The sequence below is a fragment of the Lissotriton helveticus genome, chromosome 3_1 (genome assembly GCF_964261635.1).
Source record: "Lissotriton helveticus chromosome 3_1, aLisHel1.1, whole genome shotgun sequence".
Classification (NCBI taxonomy): domain Eukaryota; kingdom Metazoa; phylum Chordata; class Amphibia; order Caudata; family Salamandridae; genus Lissotriton; species Lissotriton helveticus.
In genome coordinates, this window is record NC_136061.1 from 1,414,137,408 (window position 1) to 1,414,161,745 (window position 24,338).

The 24,338-nt window shown below is 46.4% G+C and overlaps 1 pseudogene; it reads right to left on the bottom strand.

Moving 5' to 3' along the window:
• Window positions 1–269: 269 nt before the first annotated feature.
• LOC144824257 (uncharacterized) overlaps window positions 270–24,338 on the bottom strand; it is a 31,518-nt pseudogene continuing 7,449 nt past the window's right edge.

The window sequence follows — 24,338 nt, forward strand, 5'->3', positions numbered from 1 at the left end:
TCTGTTTCCGTTCTGTGAAGTAAGTGCCAACCATTTTATTTTTGTTATTTCCAATGGATATGGATGAAATCTACTTGCAGATTTACTTCATTGACTTTGTTTCCCTAATACAAGATCTCCTACCTGAATACTTCTCTCTTGAAAGTTTTTTCTTTGAAATATTATGAGCATGGGATCTGCTCATTGAATCAAAGTAGGGTATACACATGAATCAGGAAAACTGATGCATAACAAAATTATTGGGCGGGGTCGGGATTCAGTGAGGGTGGGTGGTTGGGTAGACAAAGACTATGTATTAACCAGTACTATGGGAAAGAGAAAAATTAAAAATTAAGTTAGAAGTTTCGCTGGTACCCACCCATCGACTGTTGACCCATAGGAGGCCCTGCACGTCCCACTTGTGTGGTTGTCTGGTTGACCAGGTGGGAGAGTGCAGGTCCGCTTTGGATAAGTGTGTCCAGTGCTTTCTGCACACTGGGGTTGTCAAAGTTGATACCGGAAGATGCAGACGACTGTTGATTACTGGAGGTGCGATTTTATAGCTGCCCGTACTGTGGCTGATTCTGGGATGTTGACTGGGATGGAACTCCTGGTCTGGGTCCAGCACCCCTAAGACCTCCCTGACCCACTAGACCAGAAAGTTGATTACTAGGAGCTTGCATTATCTGCCGGGCCTGTCCAAGGCCTGTTGCATTGATTGGGCCAGAGCGTGCCTGGTTTCGCTACCATAATTTTGATTTTCGGTATTAACTGAGGAACCATTTGCCAAATTAGACGTGCCTTTGGCAGCTGCGGACCCAGCCCCACTATTGAAAAGGCTGAGAATCTTTGCCTGAAGCTCCTGTTGTGGATTACTCTGAGGCGGATTAGCGGGAGGGGGATTAGCCAAAACTTGAGACATTGCATGAGACATAGCTTGAGACATAGGCTGTGAGCTCTGGAGTGGCTGAGAGGATGCAAGACTAGACTGGCTGTCGGGGGGACGGATTGCAGGTGCTCCAAGAGATGGTCTAGAGAGTTGAGACTGTATCGGATCAAAGGGTCCACGGATCCTTTCCTTCTTCTCCATCAAGCAATTTATAAGTTTATCAAGTTCATCAGTCATCAAATACCGTTTTTCAACTAAAAGACTAATAAGAGACTGCGTTCCTAGAGGATGGGAACCTCGCCCTATATCAGCTAAGCAATCACGCTCCTGAAGAATGATCTCATCAGCCATCTTCGCAGCTTGCCTGGCAATATCTTCTCGTTCCTTTTCTCTTATCTCCAATTTGCAACGCTCATAGCTTCTTGCCACCAGAACCACAGCATCTGCCAGAGGCATATTACGATGTTCTTGTGGTGTACCCAATAAGATGTTGACTGTACAGGAACGGTGAACTTCATGCTGCTGAGATTGGGTTATTCTACTGAATTTTGGATTAATGATCTCTGCATGACCAAACTATTGGGTATTTGCCAGTCGTCTTATGTAGAACTAGTCTGCCACTGAAAAATGTGGCTATAAGCATTTGCTTCAATGCAAGTAGCTAACCATGACCTTGCAGTGATTGCTTTGCTATCAAAAATTTGGGAACACCTCTTTTTTGTGACTGTTTACCATACATGCTGGCAGTTAGACTTTTCTTAAAACTCACTATTGTTACCTACCTGTTAAAGTTGTGAATGTTTGCAACTGTTGCGCATCAGCTGTGTAATATTTGTTCATAAGAAAGGGGCTTGAACTAGCGAGTTTGCATGCTGTAAGTGGTAACTAAAATAAGCTTCTCTTCCTGCACCACTACCTTTTGGATTTGGGGGTATGAAGGGATGCAAAAATAAGATCTTTGCTTTTGTAAAGGGCATTTCTGGCTACAGTTAATTTAATTTATGGGGTAACTCACTTGCCCTGATTACTTTATAACCTGGGGGAGGCATTATCTGCCCACCGATTCTGAAAGCCCACATGGAAAGCATAGGTGGATTCTAATGAGTCTTCAGACTGGTCTTAGAATGAAGCCTTCAAAGCAAGACTACAAGTTGTCCAAGCAAAGAACTCATTTTTATATTTTTTTAATTTGTTTGATTTGATTCCAAAATGTGTGTTGTATAGTGTTTCCCAATGTGGGGCTTTGTATTCTGGAAATACTATTGTTACCATGAAGGCACAGTAATTTTAATTAAAAAAAGAACAAACTGTCACAAAAAAAAAGAAAGTTTTTTCTTTGATTTGCATATTGCTTCTAGTTTCCTTTTATCATTTCCTTTTTCTTTGCAATTTCATTATGTTCTCTAGGGGGTTTTAATGGCACTTGTAGGAGACGTTTTTGTCTTGTTTGCCCAAAAATCAACTCTGAAGGACATTTTCCTGTTGATCCATGAGGTGTTGACCCATAATCGCATAAGACCCAACAAAGTGCTTGATTTATGAAAATTTGTGACAATTTGGCTCTCTTCATAGATTTTTTTCTAGTATCCATCAACCTTTCCACTATTCCATTAGCTTGTGGCCAATGGGGAGTAATTCTTATATGAACTAGTCCCATATATTTGAGAAATTTATGAGATTCATTGCCATTTCCATTAAAAGATGGAGCACTGTCTGTCTTCAATATGTTGGGTATACCCCTTTTAGAGAAAATATAATCTAGAACGGGAAGTATCACAGTCACATAAGTGATCTTTACAAATGGAAATCTAGAGTATTCAGCAACTATAACATACAAACATTGCCCAGAATCCAATAGTCGATTAAATCACTCACTAATTCAGACCACACAGCCTATAGAAGGTTAGACATGTGTAGTTCCTCAACATTCCTTTTTCTTGTAGTGCATTGACATGGGTGGCAGGCCTGTACAATCTCTTCAACTTGACTGTCAAGTCTTGGAAACTACAACTTTTCTTGCAAAAGAATTGTTGTTGGTGATATCCCTCAATGACTTTTATGTGCCAAATCAATTACGCACTTCCGCAATGCATGAGTGATAACTATTCTGTTACCTTATAGGAGAATACCAGATGGGGTTGTTGTTAGTTCAGTCTGTACATTTCTAAACACAAGTATATCCCTTGTTTATGCCAGGTTGAAAATGTGTCATAGCATTTATGTGCTTCCATTTGTTTGAAGTTATTATCGGTCTTACTTCTTCAAGAGTATTACCATTGGTAGACTCATGAATTAACTTCTGTTTTGATATAGGAATTAACAATTTGATTATAAAATGCACATATTCTTCAGCTTCATTATCTCTCTCCTTGTTCATATTAGCTGGATTTCTGGACAAGTAATCTGCTGGATTATATTTCATTCCTGGATTGTGAATGACTTTAAAATCATAATCCATTAACCTCATACCCCATCATTCAATGCGAAGAGGTCTCTTTGCTTCTGGATTTTCAAAAATAGTCATCAATGCTTGATGATCTGTGACTATTAAAAAAGGTTTTCTATATAAAAAATCATGGTAATGCTCACAAGCCCACACCACAGCTAAGCTTTCTTTCTCAGGTCGCAAATACTTTTTATATCTTAGTCAGGCTTTTACTGGCGTGCAACACTTCATATATAGGAATTTGCTTCCTAGGTTTGTGTTGCACAAGAATGGCACCTAATCCCACAGGACTAGTGTCTAGTATTAGCTCAGTGTGCAATTTTGGGCAAAAATAGTTTACATTTGCAGCTGACGCTATATCATCTTTAATTTTCTTAAATACACATTCAAATTGTTCTTTCCAGCTAAACGTTGTTTCCTTTTTTGTAAACCCTCGAAGAGGTGAGCTGATAGTGGCATACATTTAAGTGCTCTCTAATCTAGCACGAATGTGCTTGGGACTTTGCGCTCTCTGCAATATTCTCTTTAGCGGGGGCTGTGCTCATGGGCAATGTGCTCCTACAGCTTTTTGTTTAAATCATGTCAGCACATCACAGGTTCGACTGGCGCTTTTCACCAATCTGTAATGATGCGAAGACTATCATAATATGTCAAATACATTTTTATTGACATGCTGAGACTGCCCCCTTCAACTCCTTCACCTCAGTACTGCTCCTGCACCTGAACACTACTTGACAGATAATATTGTATATGTGGTTATGACCACATACATTTTACATTCTGTATAACTTCCCTACATCCCTGACACAGTGTTCCAACCCACTGAGACCAGGGGTAGCTACGGCTGTGACATGGGTTCTAAAGGACAATCTAGGGATGGCAACCACTATTCCTGGTTATTGAAATCCATGGCAACTTTCTAAATTGTCACTTCCTGAACCAAGCACAGGTACAGGATGGACTCTTGTGGGTCAGTGCTACAGCTCTTCTCACTGTAGGAAAATGAAATGGATTTACATAGACTACCAAGTCACTCTGTCCTTATTTTGTGTCTCATTTTGAGGCAGACTTTCTGTACTTCATAGCATTTAACAGCAACTCCGTATTCCATCTTGGCCTCTGCCCACGGGGATAGTCAAGGGCATCCTCATATCTATTTTATCTAACAGCATCACGAGGACCATCACCAATGGATCCCTTGAAAAGGCAACCTTCCCACAGGATCCTAAAACTGTCCTTTTACTACTGTCTTGGGATAATCTCAAGAGAATGTTTGATAAAAGGCGCATGACAGCTCTAATGTTGCTGGACCTTGCAGTATCTTTAATGCTGTCCATCATATCAAACGTAGGTACTGCGCATGCATGTAAAGGTCGTGGTTCGGACATAAGTATTCGTAAACCACCAATGCTACTTCTTGTTCCCACAATCTTACATATGGTTTTAGCCATTTGTACGTGGCCCTGCATATGCTGTGCACGCAAACATAATATGAGAAATGGATTCCCTTTTGTCAATACAGATGGAACATTTATCATCCTTTTCACAGCTCCAGTTACTTACAAAGGATTTTAAAGGAATGGATTGAACGCGAAATTGGAAGCAAATTCTCCTGTGAAAGGGAACATTTACGATGTCCCAAAAAGGTTCTAAAAAGGGAAAGATTTAAATTCTAAAAACCTCCCCGTCAAGGTTGAGCTCTCAATCACACTGGATTCATCTGTCATTATCATTCACCAACAGTATTCTTTCTTTTTTATTTGTTGAGAGAAACTGCGCACCAGAGGGATTATCCCCTAATATCCTCAATCCCATATTGCTCAATGATCATTTAATATTTTAATATTTTAAAGCCAATTGATTTTCTGGGAACGATCAGCCTCCATAACATCCCTCAGGGTTCAGATAGTTTATCAGCTCATGTGTGGACCAAATCCTGCTCCAGTTTAAAATTGGGCAAAGTCTTCCTTTGCTAACTAGGGCCTTGCTGCCTAAATCTTATAGTAGTGGTTTAAGGGGGGTACTTTGCGGGTGACGTGTCACGCTTCTCAGCAACATATTCTCATGCTGGTAAGTGTGGCTATATTCGAGAAACCCCAGAGTTCTGAGTCATTGAGAACTGAGACCTGAACCTTTACGTTGTTTATCTGGAGGAATGCGCTGATCGGCTACGAGTATGATCAGTTGTGTTCCTAGACTAATGAACCTGCAATCCTTGATAACAGGAATCGTGACTTATGGTGAATGGACATCATTAGAGTCTCTGGTGACTCCAGGAGTTTTAGTGCTCTCCTGCACAAGCCAGCAAAGTAAAAAATTCAGGGCCTTATTTACAAAGAATTAACGTAGCGCGGTGCCACAAGCCATTTGGCTGCGCTACGTCAATTCAAAAGCACAGGGTTGCGTCTTATCTACACTGATATGACGGATCCCTTTGCTCTCCCCTGCGCTTGTGCGCAATTAGCTGCCATGCGCTGATGCAGGCACCCTTGCACCATGGTGCAAGGATGCCTGCGTCAGGGGAATAATTGTTTATGTGCAGGAAGGAGTTCCTTCCTGCACATAAACAATCAGAAATGGCGTTTTGAAACTTCTGTGTGTGCTGCCTAATACAGAACACATAGAAGTTGAAAAGTTGCATTTTTTCAATGATTGTTTATGTGCAAGAAGGGACACGTTCCTGCACATAAACAATCTAATAGAGGTGAAGGACAGGAAAAGCCATGCAGAGTGGCTTTTTTTGTCCTTGTAAATATGGGGAAGCAAAATGCGCCGCCGGTGTGTCACAAAAAGTGACGAACTGGCGGCACAAGGGGCTTGTAAATAAGCCCTTTAATGTTTATACTAAACTCCATTCTAACGTTGGCTCTGCAGCTCGAAACAATAGTCATGTCCTCTCTCCACATGCTGAGACTTCCATAAAGGACATCCATTTTCTTTGCCTCATGCTATGGGTACAGGTAACCTTTGATCTTGTGTTCTTTGAGATACATCATGCCAAGCTGTCTATCCCGTTTATAGAATCAGAAGGATGCAGCACTCAATGTCAACATTACTTCTTCATCTATGTCATCGAGCCAAATATTGCCAGCTTTACAAGCTCTACTCTGGCTCCTAAGATGGATCTTCTTCAAGCGTCCCTTCATCTTTAAATAGGAACCATAAAGGGGACCCACATGCACAGATCCAATGTTGACAGACACAGGCGACCTGCATATCTAAATAAACATGCAAATGTAAAAAAAAATGTAAATGTAAATCCAGCATTTGTAAAGCGCACAGCTACCCGTAGACATCCCGGCGCTGGGGGAAGTCGGGAAGATTAAGCAAGCTATTGCCCAGAGTCACATGGTGCTGGGCTGACCTGCCGCCGGTGCCGGTGATCGATCCGTGATCTCTAGCATCTAGCATCAGTCGCCCTGGCTGCTGCACCACACCTCTTCCCAAATAGATATCCAGACTTATCAGAAATTTCAAATTTCTCCTTACTGCCTTTTTTTCACTGTACAATCATCAACATCTTGGAATTGAGTAACACTAAGTGTTAGGATGCAAATCGATCACTTGTTTATTCAACAAACTATCAAAACAGGCTCTCCCATCCTCTTTAAACACAGGCTTAAAATATTTAGCAAAACAGGCCTCGGATGCTGCAGATCAATATATGTTTCATATAATATCTCAAATCCCATCACATGTCCATCGTCTGGGACCTGACATAACAGGTGATGGATGAAAGGTGGTTCTTGTTGGTCATCCAAGCTCGCTACCATTCAGACTGCTTTATTCAACCATTGCACATATCCTGATGCAACAGGCATTTCTCACTGATCCTTGACCATCTTTTATACCTACAGCACTGGGCAGCACTTACATATTCATATGGGCACCACAGCCTATATTATAGATATGGTACACTGCCCCTGTTTGTGGCAACGCGCTCCTTTAAAAAATAAAAAATAAAAAAATGCACCAGGCACAAACTATTAAAAATAATGCACCACCCTCTGGGTAGCCATGAAATCACCATTGAAAAGTAGACCAACTGTCTGCAGCTTTCAATCTGCCTTTCTCTGTGCAGGCAGCACCTACCTGTGCATTAAAGAGGGGACTGAGATCCCCCTTACTGACAGGGAGTGACTGCACCCGTCTGCAGGTGGATGTGGCAGTGGGGTCCTGTTCACTACTCCCCAGGGCTGCCTTCAGTGGGTCCACTAACTGTGCGCCACCACTTTTTAGTGCACAGTCAGTGCACCGTAATACAGCTCTTTTGCCTCTGTAGTCACGTCCATAATAAAATGCAGGTGCAGAGGTTAAGTGATTCCCTCATTTTCACAGGGTGACTCTCGCATTTAAATACGGGAATTTCCCTTCAGAAAAGCACCGGTGCACATATAGCACGTCATTTGAGAAGTCATCAGTGATGTCATCAATTATGTCATTTAACATGTTATGAGTAATGTCATATGTAGTGCATGGTGGGTACAAAGCTTATAGGTAGCTCAGTAAACTATAACTGGTGAATTTCAATGTGTGTGTATTTTATTAATGTTTTGTCTTACTTGAATCTTACTTCAACACCTAACTATAAGGTCACTTTAACCTTTGTGTTGTTTCAGTGATTTTTTAAAGTTTTTTTTAACTTAAGCTAATATGTTATTACCATACCTAACAATAATGTCACCTCAACCTTTGCTTTTTTGAGTGGATTTCAGTTTTTTTTAGCAAAGGGAAGATCTTATTGATATACCTAATGATAACATTACTCTAACCTTTGTTTTTTTCAGCCGATTTCTGTTTTATTTAACCCCTTCACTGCGGCGGCTATTCCGCTGCAGTGCTATGGGGGCGGGGCGGAAGAGCGGCGGGCGCATGCTGGTGACGGAACCGCTCCGTCACCAGCATCGGTTGCGCTGTGCTTATGACGGAGCGGTTCCGTCATGGCCCCGCCCGCTCAATAGAACGCCCAGCGCAGGCGTGGAATTCGGGCCGCTCAGGCGCGTCGGTCGGGCCATGACGGAACCACTCCGTCATCAGCACAGCGCCACCGCGGCTGATGACGGAGCGGTTCCGTCATCAGCAGGGGAGGGGTTAAAGCATATTCAGCCAACTTCCCCACTGCGCACAGCCTTTGGTTGTGCCCAGAGCGGCATGACCACCTGAAGTGTGGCTCAATGGAGAAGTGTGGCTCAATGGTTGGAGCGGCAGACCCTGATGCAGAGGTTTAGCCCGGGACCAGGGTTCAATTCCCCGCCTCGGCGGGTCTTGGGCTCAAAATTCCACGGACCTGATAATTCTCGCCTCGGTGCCTATTCCAATCATAGTCTCACTCTGCAACTCTGGGCAATAGCTTGCTTAATCTCCACTACGGCCCCCACAACGCTAAGGATGCTTGGCCTCCACCTTGGGGGTGCCCATGAGTGGACACCTCACAGGGAAAGCCAGGATGGGTTCCACAGCGGTATTCGTACAAGCGCCTTGAGACCCTTGCGGGTGAGTAGTGCGCTATACAAGTATCAATTTACAATTTACAATTTACAACCCAGCATCCTTGGACACCCAGTCCCCATGGACAACCAACCCACATTTTATTTTTATTTATTTATTTATTATTTGTAGGTACCATTTATTCCAGCAGCGCCGGGGCTCAACTACACCGGCTATGGTACAGGATACTGTGCAAGCTTTGCTGAGGAAGCTTGCACAATACAGTGGTACCATCGGGGAGAAGTGTGAGCACCAGCTCCTGTGGGAGTACTGCAGTACCTCACCTCCAGGGGACCACTGCCAACTATTAAACGAAAAAAAGTAAGCTTTTCATTTTAGTATCAATTCTGTTTAATCAATTACATAAAAGAAACAAGAATTGCATAAGTACACAGCTGTGGCACCTACAACCAGGAGGCCGGCAGCGAGATATCTACACAACTAAATGTTACCCCACCCAACTACACCCCCCCCCACACACCACTCAGTATCTGATTTGGAATCAGTTTAGCACTCTATCGAATCTCTGCCTTTCCCCAACTTTTCTTTTTAAAGGTAGTCCCTTTTACTTTAAGGAAAATGGGGTGCTTTAAAAAAACAGTTCGCTTTATTAAAAAGCAATCAAATACATTGTGGTCAGCTGACTTGAGACTCTAGGATGGCTTTCAATTAGTGAGTCACAATTAGCAACCTACCTTATTAATATTCATGAGGTAGGTTGGATTCAAAGTCAACATAATTTGGAATTATAAGAACCTACCTATTAGAACATAGGTTGTTTCTTAAAATACATTACCGGTCTCAAAAATATTGGTTGTAAATTTTGACCAGTATTTTGTGACCAGTAAATTGTACATCTGGCTCGTACGCTGTAAAAAAACATATTAAATACATTGTCCCAATTCTTTTCTTAGGAACCAATTTCAGTGATGTGATTCCACCTCATGCTCTTTCTTCCCCCCCATCCTACACATATTGTTTCCTTATGGCACCCTGCGTGTTCTTTTTCTTGCATGCATTCATAATTTATCAGGGTTTTCCTATCTTTCTCAGCCTGTTTCTTTCTCCATCGTTTGCCCTTCTCTCTTTTGATTTGGGACAAAATCTGGGGATTCAAACTGAGTCCCGGTCTCCAAAAATGAGTGCTTGTGCCCACCACCTGTAACCACCTGAGTAACAGTGGCAGCTCCTCCGCTCTGGTGGAGAAGCGTTGCTCCCTCAAAAACGTCAGGAATGGAAAAATAACACGGCACTCATTATATTTTTCCTTTCCTGCCGAATCATGGGGTCAGAGCCTGGTAGTGACAGGCACTGGTGGGTGCACTCCCATCACTCCGCATGGTGGTTTGCCTGCCATCTCAGGACGGCCAAACCAACATGCGCAGTGAAAACTTTCTCCAGCCCAGTAACGCAGCTGGGTTGGACAGAGCAGACACAAACTCACAGTCTGTCCTGGAGCGCAAATTGAGTGCACTCAAGCCAATCCTGAAGCTGCTCTCTGCGTGAAAGCAGCTCCAGGATTGGCTGCAGGGCATTCTGGGAGCCTATGCCTCCCTGAAGAGGTGAAGTACAGCGCAACAGGGATGTCTGCAGGTAAGTTTTTTTAAAGTTGTTTTTTTATTCCCCTCCAGTGACCCCTAGCTAGTGCCACTCCCTCCTCTTGCTTGCTTGCCTCTGCTCCTCCAGCATACGGCCGCTCCAGCTGAGTAATGTATGCACAATGCCTAATCCATATTGTTCAGACAGTCATTTCATACTGGTGCTTAGAATCGTGACATGCCACCTACTGCACCGAGTTTCTGTGCCACATTAGTTCCCATTCACCAACTCCAGAGTTGGACACTGCCTAGGAATGCAGATTTGCTTCTGTGGGAACTTAGTGGATGGGAGCCCCGGCTTTCTTTCATCTCGCTTTCTTAATTACATGTGAAGTGCTGGCGTCTATGAAACCTCAGGATTCGTAGTTAGAGGACTGTGCTCCTGAGCAACTTATTCATATTAAACCTTTTGAACACATTTGGCTGAAAGCCGAGATCGCAAAGGATGAGAGCTGCAGAGGTTCCCCAAGGCACAGAAATATCGGTGGTTATATGAATCTGCCTAGTAATGCAAATCACAAAACAGCGGTTGGTACTATCATTGGCATAAAATTATCAACTAGGTGGCTTTCCTGTAGGAAGTGGAGGCCGAAGACAAATGTGTTTGAGACATAAATAAGTGCCATATATATACAAAAGGTTTTAGTGTTCGCAAACTCTCTGATTCGGTTAATCAGAGGGTTTGCGAATGCTAAAACCATTTTTTAAATGTACTAACCTTTTACCGGTTCGGAAAAGGTTTGCGGATGCATTAACTGGTTTTAGGAAACCATACTGAATCAGATATTTGGAAGCGGCATGTTTAGGGCATTTCTTCCAAATACCGATTTCTTATGGTATGAATTAATGTTTTGCGATAAATCCAGTTGCAAAACATTCATATTTTACTAATACCTCGAAGGAGGTGGCAACCCATTCACAAACAAGAAATTTGGCCCCAGGGGCTTCCCCCTCTTTGTGAATGTTGAATAAAATATTTTTTAGGAGTAGGCAGTGGTTATAAGTTTGTGAAAGTTTTCACTTTTTTTTTTAAACACATCCCGTTTTCCTCTACAGAAAATAAGTTGCTTTAAAAGAAAAATAGTGCTTTATTTAAAAGCAATCCTTGTCATATTGGTCTTCTGACCCTAGCAGGCACTGTACTTGTGATGGCAGTGAAGGCAGTTGAACACGATTTGCGACTTACCTCATTAATATTCATGAGATAGGTTGAATTGCGACCAATCCCGATTCTGTATTTTGTGAACGTTTGCAAAACACAAATGCATTTTGTAAAAGTTGGCAATCAAATTATAACCTGAATTTATTCTTTGTACATCTGGCCCTGGATTTGGGGGCTGTATTCAGGTCACAGAAATTATGTGATTTTGTGACCCCATAATCTTGTCTCAGTATGGATCTATCGCACTTGCCACATAATCTAACTTCTGTTGCATAATTTGCAGCTTTTAAAAGTAAAAGGTTTGCTTCTAACTCAACCAAATCAAAAGTTACTAACAAAAAGCACTTCATGTAGTGCAGAGGAAATTCTTGGCGTCAGGCCTGGAAAAGTTAACAGGTCACCTTTGCTACCAGTGAGCTGAAGCCTTATGACCACATATTATTCATGTATGTGAACATAATATATGTGGCCAATTTGTGCCAAATGTGCTACATACTGCACAGATTACGTACAAATAATCCTCTCTACTCTTACTACCCTTAATCATACCAATACATACTAAATGAGGCTTGTCTACCTCCTCCCAGACTCCATGCGACCTAGCTAAAACATAACAAGCATTGGCAAAGCCAATAGTTCTTGCCTTGATGACCAGTTGTCTATGCCAATACATTTAGCCAATACTGCCTGGCTTAGGCAAAAATGAATGCTTTTAGCTAATACCAGCATTTGGAAAGTGTACAACTACCTCCAAAGAGGTGTCCCGGCGCTGGGGGCAGTCGGGAAGATTAAGCGAGCTATTGCCCAGAGTCACATGGTGCTGGGCTAACCTGCCACCAGAACCAGGGATAGAACCGTGAACTCTGTGGTCCAGAGTCAGGTACCCTGCCTGCTGCACCACACCTCTTCCACTCTGCTCTGATGCATTGATGAAAAAAAGAGAAACACGGGCAATGAAATGGTAGCTTCTGGTTGCCACATCATTCCATAGGCATGTGCATGTGTGATGGTGCATGTGTATACCTATAAAATGACAAAAGCACTGTTTTTCTTTTTTTTGTTTATTGATCCGAAATTGCAGGCCCCCTTGGATATGTACACAAAAAAAGGAATTAATTTTTTTTGCTAAAACACTTGTTGGAATGGGGAGTGGCCCGGCAGCAAGCTCTAAGTCCAACATCAGTTTCTGGTATTGTCAACAAGAGGTCTTTCACAACCCAACAGCTGGAAGCCTAATAAGGGCATCTTTCCATTCCTTTTTCATACCTCCTCTCAGACACCTCCTTTCGGAGGAAACATCAAGGGGACAGAGGCCCACAGAACTTCCTGTAATGCCTAAGCACCCTGGATCGAGGTTGTGACCATAGGAAGGGTGGGTGGATGGTGGGTACAGGGTAATCAGAGTATTCAATATTAATGGTGAGTAATCTATGAATTGCCTACTCAACACATCCTTATGGAATGAGGATATATCAGTACAGAATTCACATGATCCAATCACCAAGCACTTGCTATTTCTCACTTGAGTAGCATTGAAGGACATGCTGGAAGGCACACAACATTTGCAGAACCTCAATCGATCAGACAGAGATTATGGAATATTTTTGACCGAATTATGTGTCAGTAGATCACTAAGAAACAGCCTGTCAACCCAGACAAAGCGCCCCATCCCTAGACCAATCCAGGCTAGCTCCAAACACTGCAAGGGGAAGTGAAAACACAGGAGCACCAGCCCAAAATTGGAAATTGAATAAAGGACAAACACATATGAAAAGGAAACAAATATCAGTATAAGCAGAGGAATGCCATAACACTTTTCAGACCCGACAGTCCAGTGCTTAGACCAGGTACATAAGGGGACAATGGCCAAATCTTACTTTAGATGCAGAAGCAGTTCAAAACCACACAATCACAGGAAACCCCATTGTTGCATCAAAGCCAAGCCACAAGATCTGTTAATGGGAGCAAAGAACAAAGTTACCAGGAATGAGGAGGTCAATAGTTATCAAAAACCATAGAACACTGATCGCGTAACTGAAAACCTGTAAGGGACTTCATCTCGTAGAACTGCAGAGGACCATCCCCAGAAAAGTGAGAAGAAAACTAAACATGTGAATGCTGAACTCACTAGTCAAGCCTTTAAACAGCCCTAAAAAGAGATAGCTAACCAAAAGTCAAGATCAAATCAAGACAAGCACCAATCCATCATTCTCTGCAATCAAATGATGGAGAAGAAGAAGAGAAGAAGGGCCATCCTAGCAATGTGTAGACAAGCATAAAAAGAGCCACTCGAATCGTAAATTCTTGTGCCTTCTGAAGAGGAGAACATAGCCATCAAGACTGAAAGACATTAAATCAAGAATCCACACAACTGGAAAGCAAGGCCCTCTTTCGGTAAGAGCCAGCAAGCCCAGAAACCCAACCCCCAAAGAGAAACTGTTAAAGGAAGACCCTGCTTGATTTCCATAGTCTAGTGGAAATTAGACCATACAAAAAGCTAAACAAATGGGAACAGGTCTGACAGAAAACCTGGTCTCTACATATAATCTGGAGCATACACAAGAATATAGGCTCCACAAGTTCTGGGGACTAAAATGCTAGATTCAAGACTCAATATGTCATGCTCCAAGCCCACAAGGAAAGAACAAGTAGAACCCTGGCCTTGAATCAGACCAAAGACCAAATTCCAGTGCCTAACAAAAAATTAATGTGTCCTCATGTAACGCAACTGGTGCTCATGTAAAGCGCTCTGATACCCGATACCTTCGGGTCAAGCTTGCGGCATATAAAACTCCATGAAAAAAAAGAAGAAAAAAAAGGGTCTGTGTCCTGATATCAAAAACTGCAAATTTGCCAATTTGTGCCAAAGGAGGCCAGGATTGTCAAGGCTATGTGACACAAGTTCCAAATCCACTAGGAGCAGAAGAGTAAGTCAAAGAAATAACCTACATGCTGTAAGCCTAGCAAGGAGCATAAGAAGAAGCCAAGGGGATCAAGGCTTAATGCACCAGCTCCAACTCTCCAACTCTACCAGGGAGTACAAAGTGCGAGAGAACAGTCAAGGGTCAATTCAGACGTTCCAAGCTTCTTACAGATCTCAAAAAGAAGCTAGAGTGACCGAGGTCTAATCCACAAGACCCAGGAGGGAGTCCCTGCAGAAGCTAGAGTACTTTTGGCCTAAGGCACCACAATCCATGCCCTACATGGAGTACAAGAGGAAGTGAAAAGGAAAAGAGTCTAACAACTCAAGCCCCAAGACCAGCAGGGAGCACAAGAGGAAAGTAGAGTGACCGAAGCTTAATCCAGACACCTCAGGCCAGGCAGGGAGCACCCACAGAAGCCAGAGTAGTTATGGCCTAAAACCCCAAAGATTTTACCCATCAAGGAGTGCAAGAGGAATCCAAAGTGAACAGGGTCTAGTACCTCAAGGCCCAAGAGCAGCAGGCATCACAAGAGGGACACAGAGTGGTTGAGGCTTAATTAACATGCTCTAAGCCCAATATTGAGGGCCCTGCAGCCACCAGAGTGGCTGTGGGTTTACATTCCACATCTCATTACAAGCAAGGAAGCAAAAGGCATCAGAGACACACAGAGAGCCAAACCACAAGCTCTGACAAAACCTGAGGCAGTACAATTGAAACAAAGGGAGAGGGGTATGAAGGGATCATGGAGAAGACACAAATGTACTTTGAAGCAAGGACTGTGAACATAGGAGTATGCCCCTTCCCCACCACATAGGCAAGAGAACATTCCAGAGGCTCACATTTCTATACTAAACACATTAGCCCCCTGTACAACATAAAGGTAAGGCCTGGAATCTGGTTGGAAGGAACTTCGAAACAAAAAAACTACCAGCTGCAGAAGACAGACAGAAAAGAGCAGAGACAATAAAAGGCTTCAATAACCAATCCATGTATTTAAAACCTGAAAAGGGACCCCCTCTTGTCTAATTGAAATCTCCTTACTGGGAGGGGAAGGGCCAACAATCCTCAACTGATTGGAATGGGACCAACACCTGGTAACTCCAAACCCAGCAGGGAGCGCACATAGCGCCTGAGGCCAGGTCATAGTTCAGGAATGCACGGAGTCTGTAATACCTAGAGTAGGGCCAGAGATAAAAGTTGACCTATCGCTTACAGCCCATATTATAGAGAACCAGAAGCCAATCACCAACCCAAGTAGTGAGAACAGAAACTGAAAATGTAGAATACTAGCAGAAAGATTCAAGAGGACCCATGGAGGTGGATAAAATCTCGTCAAAGACTCATAAAAGTGAAGAACCTAACTTATTTCCAAAGCCCATCTGAGAGCATTTAATGACGGTTGGACCGCACATGACATGACCCCAAATAGCCTCAACATCAGGTAGGAAGTCATAGAAGAGGAATACATGAAATACCCCATTCAACTACCACAGAAATGAAGATACCAGATGCTCCCATCATGAAAGAAAGAGCCACACCTGGCACCAACAATATTCCGCCCAGTGTAGTACAAAGCCTGTGAAAGCAGTAATACAGGAAACAACTCTGAACACTTCCAAACAAGTCCTCTAAGAAACTTAGAAATTGAAGTATTTTAGAAGACTGTAGAACTGAATGGGGTACCTAAAAACCATAAAATCCCAGTTGCGCCAGTGCAGGTAAGCACTGTGGGGTGGTTGGAGTGCAGCTGGGCGGGGCAGGGGGGAAGTCTACAGATGACAGAATAGGTTTTATTTATTAATTTAATTTGACCTATTCTGTCGTCTGTCAACTTGCCCCTATCCCACCCCGCCTCATCACCTCACCGCGCTTACCTGCGCCGGCCGCCAATCTACCACCCAGTAGAGCATCGAGAAGGTCATCCAGAGACATGAAGACCCCGGAGACCACAAAAGGGAATCATATGAACCTCAAGCTCCAAGCAACAATCTATAATCATGGTTGAACCTGGACCCTTGCTCTGCAGAACTTTGAAGGCGGACACCAAACCAGGTACTATCAAAGTCTGACCATATTCAGGTATATAGATAAGTATGAACAGAGTAATAACAACCTCAATTCAACCCAGTATATCTCTCAGAAGGACAAAACACCGCATGGCATAACTTAAAAGTTCATTACAAACAGTCAGGATGATAAAGAGTTTGAAACTGCTAACAAATGGGAGAATGGAGGGGTTTCCTGTCCCGAATTGAATCAGTAATCTAAAAATAACTGCACCGTGGCAGACTTATGCAGAAAGCATTGGATAGAAAGTGAATGTAGCCACCTGACAGCTAAATCCTGAGGGGCTTATTTATTGGCCCTAGCGTCACTTTTGCACCGCTGGTGCGTCACTTTTTGTGACGCACCAGTGGTGTAAAAAATTAGCCATGTTGCTCCATATTTACAAAGTGATGCATCTAGGTAGATGCGTCACTTTGTAACGCCCTGCGCCACATTATACCTGCGCCAGGTATAATGTATGCAGGGGGGCGTTCTGATGCAGGAAAGGGTTATAGAAGTGACGCAGTGAAATCTATGAGATTTCACTGCGCCACTTCTAGGACACAAATGCGTCAATATCTTATGCCTGCCTCATGGCAGGTATAAGACTGACGCAGGCGCATTTGCCATGGGACTTGCCCATGTGTAAATGACCCATTGCTGGAGTTGCGTCACTTCTATCACACACTCCTGAAATGCATCATTTTTGCGTCTACAGATACGTCAGAAATACTGACATATCTGTAACTCCTTGCGACATGATGCGTCATACTGTAAATATGATGCATCATTGATGTCGCAAGGAGGACGCAATGCACAGTGACGCTTCGCTGTTTTCTCGCAGCAATGCATCACTTTTCATGTTTGAGGGCCTGAATGCCTAGTCCTCCAGCCCCTCAATGACCGATATCACCTTTCATGGGGATGAAAGAGAGAGAAAGAAGGCGGCGGTGTCAAGGCAGCTGAGGCACAGTGGTGTAGCTGCCAGGCAAGAACCCTTCAAACCTTTCACAAGGAGATGGCAGTAGCCCTTACTCAGTCTGAAAAAGATGGATCTTACCCTTCCACCTCCAGGCAGTGGTGCAGGAGCCCTTTTCAGAGTGGGGTGCTGGCAATGGACATCACATTACTAAAGTTGTATGTGCTACTTAAAAAGTGAGTGTACTGAATGAGTCAAATCCATTCCGCAGGTAAAGCAGCAGTCATTTATGGAGCACATATTGCAGGTTTATGGTTAAGATGTAAGGTATTGTCATTTATAGAAAGCATATTCTCTGTCATAATTTCATCTTTGGGTAACTTTTCGCTTAAAATTACGGAACTGCAAACTAAATGCCAGATGTATCCTTCTTTCATGCACCACAATGCTGCAAGACCAATCAATCAATCAGGGCTTTGTGGAGTGCACTAGTCACCCGTGAAGGTCTCAAGGCGCTGGGGGGGAGGGGGATTTTGGGCAGCTCCATCTCATCCGTTCTTGCTCTGCGGATGTGTTGGATTTAGGCCAGGACAAGGTCGGTGGAGTGGAGGTTTCTCTTGGGTGCGTGGAAGGAGACTCTTGAGTTGAGGTATTGGGGTCCAGTGTTATGGAGGGATTTGTAATTTTGTAGGCGTGCCGCGTGAGTGAGCAGCTTAATGTTCACTCTGTTTTCGACAGGGAGCCAGTGGAGGTCTTGTAAGTGCTGGGTAATGTGGTCTTGTCGTGGTATGCCTAGGACGAGTCTGGCTGTGGCATTCTGGATGGTCTGGAGTTTCAGGAGCTTAGATCTGTTGATTCTGGCGTGGAGGGTGTTTCCGTTGTCTAGTCTGCTGGTTATGAGTGCGTGGGTGATGGTCTTTATGATTTCAGGGGGGATCCATTTGAAGGATTTGTGGAAGATGTGCAGGGTGTGGAAGCACGTGGAAGATACAGCGTTGTCGGTTCATGATGAGGGAGGAGTTCAGTATGATGCTGAGGTTGTGGGCGTGGTCCATGGGTGTGGGAGGGTTGCCGAGGGCAGTGGGCCACCAGGTGTTGTCCCATGCAGAGGGGGTGGTTCAGAGGACGAGGAGTTTAGTTTTCTCCAAGTTAAGCTTCAGGCAGCTGCTGCTCATATAGGATGCAACGTCTTTCATTCCTTCCTGGAAACTGAGTCTGGTGATGATGGGTTCCTTGGTGAAGGAGAGGATGAACTGGGTGTCGTTGGTGTAGGATACTATGCTGAGTCCGTGTTTTCTGATGATGGTAGCGAGGGGGGCCATGTAGATGTTGAAGAGCATTGGGCTGAGTGAGGATCCTTGGGGCACTCCGCAGCTGATCTTTGAGGGTTCAGAGAGGAAGGGCGGAGTCTGATTCTTTGGGTTTGGCCGGTGAGGAAGGAGCAGATCCAGATTCACAGCGACCCTTGACCCTGTTGTTGGAAGGTTGCTTCCCACGCTGCTCAGCGTCACTTCTGTGTCCATGTCCCCCGCTACTGCAGCTTGCTGAAGTGCTGAAGTTCAAGGCCCTCCTCCACCCGCAGGCTACCACCTGCGCCTCATCCCTGGTGGCCAGTCGTAGGCCATCAGCTCTTGCCCTCATTCTGCCCTTTATCCTTGTCAGTCCTGCTGTGATTGGGATTCTGCTCCCCTAGTGTAATTAATTGTATTTCGCCTTATTCCTTTTTTGTACTGTTGTATTGTTATTGTACCCATTTTTTACCTTCTGTATCACCCAGCCGCTCTACCCTCTGGTTTCCGCCACTGCATCCCCTGCAGCCCGCCCCCCTGCTCACCCATTCGCTGCCCCGCTCCTGCCTCCCAGCTGCTCCTCCCTCCTATCTCCCCTCATATGGCGGCCGCCCAGCATTGAGGAGAGCGACCCTTAACCCTGTTGTATGCAGGTTGCTCCCCAAGCAGCACAGCGCCACCTGTGTGTCCGTGACCCCCGCTGCTCCAGCTTACTGAAGTGCTGAAGTTCAAGGTCCTCCTCCACCCACAGGCTACCACCTGCGCCTCATCCCTGGTGGCCAGTGGTAGGCCGTAAGCTCTTGCGCTCATTCTGCCCTTTTTCTTTGTCATCCCTGCTGTGATTGTGATTCTGCTCCCCTAGTGTAATTAATTGTATTTCACCTTATTCCTTTTTTGTACTGTTGTAGTGTTATTGTACCTGTTTTTTACCTTCTGTATCCCCCGCCCGCTCTACCCTCTGGCTTCCGCCGCTGCATCCCCTGCGGCCCCGCCCCCTGCTCACCCATTCGCGTCCGCTCCCGCCTCCCAGCTTCTCCTCCCTCCCACATCCCCTCATATGGCAGCCGCGCCGCTGGCCCACCGAAGGCGCGCCTTAGGCAAGCCCATCTGCACCCGTCCACGCCTGGACCGCACCCAGCGCCAGACCCCTTGGTCCCCACAGACACCACACAGAATGCCACCACTACACCGCCAGCACCCTCCATGCACTCAACACCGGACGACAGCACACCTGCTTCCTGGCCGCCCGAAGCACACCAAAGGACCCTTCTCCAGCTGGAGCTGCAGCTTCACCAGCCTCCGAGCCACTAAACCGCCCATTGTGACAGGACCCAACCACCTCAGATGCATACTACTGAACACCCGCTCCGCACGCAAACACGCCGTCGAACTCTGGGACCTGCTCGATACATCCTCCCCGGACGTTGCCTTCCTGACAGTGACCTGGATGAACGCCGCCTCGGCACCCGACATCGCCACAGCTATCCCGGACAGCTACAATATCAACCGCAGGGACCGCATCAAAGGAATAGGAGGTGGAATCGCCATCATCCACAAGAACACACTCAGGGTCTCGACCAGCACAGAAAACACCCTGAGCACCGCCGAACACCTGCACTTCCAGATCCACACTGATCCTAACACCACCCACAGAGGAACTCTCGTCTACAGACCCCCCGGACCCCGGCCTCAGTTCAGCGACTCTATCGCCGACTTCGTCAGCACGCACGCCCTTGCTACACAGACTACATCCTCCTCGGAGACCTGAACTTCCACCTCGAGAACAATAACAACACCAACTCCACCACCCTGATTGACAACCTCGGTCTCCGACAGCTCATCACAACACCTGCCCACTCTGCCGGCCACAAACTTGACCCCATCTTCTCCGCAAGCCCCCACGTATCCTTTAGCCACACCACCGAACACCACTGGACCTACCCTCGATGCATCCACTTCACCTTCTGGAAACCCACCATGCACCACCGCACTCAACAGATCCCCCACCGCAGCTGGGGCAAAATTACCGAAGATCAGCTAAACACCACCCTCGCAATAAGCTCACAGGACCGACCCCACCGGCACCGACACCACTGCCCGCAACCTCCGGTGCTGGATCGACAACTGCGCCAATACTCTCGCCCTGATCAAGAAACCCTCCAACAGATGCACTAACAAGAAAGCCAGCTGGTTCACTGCGGACCTCCAGGCCTCCAAGCAAACCTGCCAAAAACAAGAGAAGGAATGGCACCGTGAACAGACACCGGACAGCTATGCAGCCCACAAGAGCACCATCCGCCGACACCATTGCCTCATCAGATCCGCCAAAAGGGCCTCCTTCAAGGACCGCCTCAACAACAACGCACACAACAGCAAAGAGCTCTTCAACATCGTTAAGGAACTCTCCAATCCCAGCTCCAACACCAACAACATCCCACCATCTCCAGACCTGTGCGACTCCCTTGCCATCCTCTTCCATCACAAGATCGCAGACATCCACGACAGCTTCAACAACTTGACTGCCCGACAGCCACCAACACCTCAGACTTCACGGCCACCACCCACATGAACCCCCTGCTCACCTTGACCAACATAAAAAAATTATGAATAGCATAAACTCCGGCTCTCCGTCAGACCCATGCCCGGACCACATCTTCAACAAAGCTAGCACCACCATCACACCCCATCTCCGCAGGGTCATCAACATCTCCTCTGAGACGGCAACCTTCCCGGAGAGCTGGAAGCATGCCGAGATTAACGACTTACTCAAGAAACCCAAGGCGGATCCGAGGGACCTCAAGAACTTCCAGCCCATCTCCCTGCTCCCGTTCCCGGTGAAGGTCATTGAGAAAACCGTCAACAGACAGCTGACCTGCTACCTTGAGGAGAACAACATCCTGGACCCGTCACAATTGGGTTCCACAGCAACCACAGCACCAAAACTGCCCTCATCGCCACCACCGATGACATCAGGGCCCTGCTGGACAATGGCGATACCGCGGCCCTCATTCTCTTGGACCTATCAGCCGCCATCAACACTGTCTGCCACTGCACCCTATGCACACGCCTCCACAACGCAGGTATCCAAGACAAGGCTCTGGAATGAACCACCTCCTTCATCTCCGGCAGAACCCAGAGCATCTGCCTCCCCCTTTCCTCTCCAAAGCCTCCGAGATCATCTGCGGCATACCCCAAGAATCATCCCTCAGCCCAACATTGTTCAACGTTTACATGGCTCTGCTCACCCATGTCGCCCGACTGCACGACTTCAACATCATCTCTTATGCCGACAACACCCAGCTGATCCTCTCCCTCACCAAGGGCCCCCTCACCGCCAAAACCAACCTCCATGAAGGAATGAAAGCCGTCGCCGAGTGGATGAAGAATAGCTGCCTGAAGCTGAACTCGGACAAAACGGAGGTCCGCATACTCGGCCCGAACCCCTCAGCCTGGGATGACTCCTGGTGGCCGACCACACTGGGAGCAGCACCAACTCCCACCGACCACGCACGCAACCTGGGGTTTATCCTTGACTCCACCCTCTTCATGACCAAGCAAGTCAACTCCGTCTCATCCTCCTGCTTCAACACCCTCTGCGTGCTCCGCAAGATCTACAGGTGGATCCCCACCAAAACAAGAAGAACGGTCACCCAGGCCCTCAACAGCAGCAGGCTGGACTAAGGAAATGCCCTCTACGCAGAAACCGCGGCCAAACTCCTGAAATGCCTACAACGCATACAGAACACCTCGGCACACCTGATCCTTGACATCCCCTGCCACAGCCACATCACATCCAACCTGAGAGACCTGCACTGGCTTCCCGTCAACAAGAGGATCACCTTCAAGCTCCTCACCTATGCACACAAGGCACTCCACAACACCGGACCAGCATACCTCAACAGACGACTCACCTTGCCCTCGCCACCGTCCCCTGCATCAGAAGAGCGACCACTGGCGGCAGATCATTCTCCCACCTCGCCGCCAAGACCTGGAACACCCGCCCCGTCCTCCTATGGCAGACCCAGGATCTACTAACCTTCAGGAGGCTACTCAAGACCTGGTTTTTCGAGCAGTAGCAGCCCTCCCCCCAGCGCCTTGAGGCCCTCACGGGTGAGTAGTGCGCTTTACAAATTTCTTGATTGATTGAGTCTAGGGCAGTACCATGTATGATGGTGTCGTGAAGTCTGGCTGTTAGTGTGTGGTGGGAGATGGTGTTGAAGACTGCTGAGAAGTTTTGGTAGGATGAGGGCAGCCATGTGGCCTTGGTCGAGGAGGGTGCGGATGTTGTCCTTGGTGGCTGGGAGGGCGGAGAACATGCTTGTTTCAAGGATGCAGTTGATAGTACGTCGTAGTTCGTGTGCTATGGGGAGGTGACTCTGTGGAATATGTGCGGCGGGCAGGGGTCGGTGGGGGCTCCTGAGTGTATGCTCCTCATGGTCTTAGCGTTGCCTTCTGTGGTGACGGGGGTCCAGGCAGTAATGGTAGGCTGTGTGGAGTTTCCGGTGGGGGTGTCGTGTCGGTGCCTTGGTTCTGTTTGTCGAAGTTGTCGTAGAGAGTGATGATCTTGGGATGGCAGTAGGAGCCAAGTTTGTTGCAGAAGTTCTGGGAGGGAGGGACGTCAGAGGATTTGCTGTGGGGTTTGGTGAATTCTTGTATGATGCTGAAGAGTTCCTTAGAGTTGCAGGAGTTGGAGAGGATTCTGTTCTGGATAAAGTACTTCTTCGTAGTTCTGATGAATTGGTGGTGTTCTGTCATGGAAGTCTTGTAGGCGGTGCGTGCTTCTGAGGCGTTGCTGTTCCTCCAGGTTTTCTCGAGGCGTCTGCACATGAGTTTGGTGGTGAACCAGGTGACTTTTGTGGTGTGTTGTCAGTTTGAGTTCTGGAGGGGGCGAGTGTGTTTGCCCAGTCGGTGATCCATCTGTGGCATTTGTTGGCTGCAGAGTTGGCGACGGTGTGGTGGGTGGAGGAATGCAGTCAAGGGCGAAGTTGAGGTGCTCTTCAATGATCTTGCTCCAGTTCCTGCATGGTGGCATGGAGTAAACTTGTGTGCGGTTGGTCTCTAGAAGGAGAAGTGGACCAGAGGGGTCGGTCCAGAGGGGTTGCATGGTGTGACTGAAGCAAATCTTGTTTTCTCTGGCAAAGATGGGGTCAAGGGTGTGTCCTGTCTTGTGGGTGGGAGTGGTGACGTGTTGTCTCAGTCCGAAGTTGGCGAGGTTGTCCAGGAGGGTGGTGGAGTTAGGGCCGCTGTTGTTGTCGAGGTGGAAATTCAGGTCCCCAAGAAGTACGTAGTCCATGGAAGCGAGGGCGTGGGGCGCAATGTGGTCTGTGATGGTAGTGGTGAATGTGGAGCTCGGTCCAGGAGGTATGTAGGTGAGTGTGCCACGTACAGTCGTTCTGTGGTTGGTCTGGATCTTGAAATAGAGGTGTTCCATGGAGGACGAGTTTTGTTTCTGCTGACTGTAGTGAGTCGGAGGGAGCTTTCGTGTGCAATGGCGAGTCCACCTCCAGTGTGGTTGGGCTGGCCCTTCCTCCGGATCTTCTACCCGTCGGGGATGGGGGTTGCGATGTCGGGTGCGGAGATGGCATTGGCCCAGGTCATT